The following is a 1,564-nucleotide window of genomic DNA, read 5'->3' on the forward strand; positions in this document are numbered from 1 at the left end:
GTGTGGCTGTATTGAAATTTAGACTATCATAATATGACTGTAATTTTGTGATTTTTGTATTGGCACTAAACACTAAAATTTTAGTGTTTCATGATGTTTCTTTCTTTATTGATTTTTATAGTTTAGGCAAGAAACAAATTGTAAGTTAATGCATGGAGTCTAGGGAGAAGCAATTTTGTCTTATTGTAAAAAGTTAGTAATGATAATGATACACATGACTATTCCACACATCAAAGCCCAACTTCTCGCAGAAAGAAAAACTATAAAAGTTTTCGCCTTTACGCTCTGAAACAGATTTGAATCAAGCGACTGTGAGATCAATTGCTATAATGAAATGTAGGTACTTGCTTTGAATACACTTGAATGCAGTACTTAAAAAGATCTGTGATAGAAATGAAGATTTGCGTTTTATCCTTTACCCTATTATAGGATAGGTGATGACTGGTTTGGCTGATACTGAAACCAGAGGAAGCAGATTTGTGTAAATACTCTTAAGAAATTGATCCAAGAATGAGAATTACTAATATTTCCCCATCTCTAAGGAGACTTCACCCATTGTAATTGTAGATGGTAATGTAATGAACTCTCATTTAAGCTTTAGTCTTTGTGTACAGATGTTCAAAATTTTAATATGTTCTATGTACAGACACACATACAAGTAAACACCATTCTTTCCCCTCTAGAAAAAAAATCAACAGCTTTAACACGATCGCAGATCAAGGAAAAATCTGTTTACATTATATCCTTCAGCATCTGTTTTGATTTGGTATGATATAATGTAAAAGTAATTATGTATTATCATTTATGCTTTAAACCATTGACATAATGAGCATTATGTTAGTAAAGGAAGTTTTGTTTGTGTTAGTATCACGCTGTTTTTCTGAGCACGGTTTTCATCTTAACTGTCATTGTTAGGTTTGCAACATCCTTATGTGATGCAAAGCACAGTTTGGTTATCATTTTATTCACACCTTGACTGTTGTTCATATGCTAATGAGTATATAGTCTTTATAATATGTTCATGGACTGCACAAATACATACTGAATTGTTGCATATTTTCAAGTAGTTTTGAAAAGAAGACGATATGGCTTCTTTAGTTTGTGCTATTTCCTTATTTTGAGTACTTAAAATTCTAAACATTGTTAGTACTATCACTATCATTGTTGTCTTTTTGTTTTCATTGGAATATTTTTCAAAAAGTACTTCCCGTAATAAGATTGTCAAGATATGTCTGGTGAGAGTTCTTTTTTATTAATGTCTAGGATATTTTGTTTACATCATATTGTTTAACAGGACAGGCTTCTGCATTAACCTTTGGCTGTATGATATTGATAGAGCTGGAGTTACTCTAAAACTCCATTAGCAGTTTAATGGCACTTGTTGGGATTTCTCTTCCAGGCATTGCTCTTTGTCCCATCCTAAGACATACTGAAGCTCAGCTTATGTGTAAGTAGCTACTATGCAACTCACATTATATTAGGCTGATTACGTCTGTATGTGATGCTGTTATACCAAAAAGTCTATTGAGATTGAGAAAGAAATTTGGCCATTGATTTGAAAGTG

The 1,564-nt window shown here is 32.3% G+C and overlaps 1 protein-coding gene across 1 annotated transcript in view; it reads left to right on the forward strand.

Annotated features, from left to right (window-relative positions):
* LOC119590679 (transmembrane protein 87A-like) overlaps nucleotides 1–398 on the forward strand; it is a gene marked incomplete in the record, with an annotated part of 13,856 nt that extends 13,458 nt beyond the window's left edge. Inside the window, 1 exon segment of the mRNA XM_037939364.1 lies at nucleotides 1–398.
* Between the last annotated feature and the right edge of the window lie 1,166 nt (nucleotides 399–1,564).

This window comes from Penaeus monodon, chromosome 27 (assembly GCF_015228065.2).
Source record: "Penaeus monodon isolate SGIC_2016 chromosome 27, NSTDA_Pmon_1, whole genome shotgun sequence".
Taxonomy (NCBI): Eukaryota; Metazoa; Arthropoda; class Malacostraca; order Decapoda; family Penaeidae; genus Penaeus; species Penaeus monodon.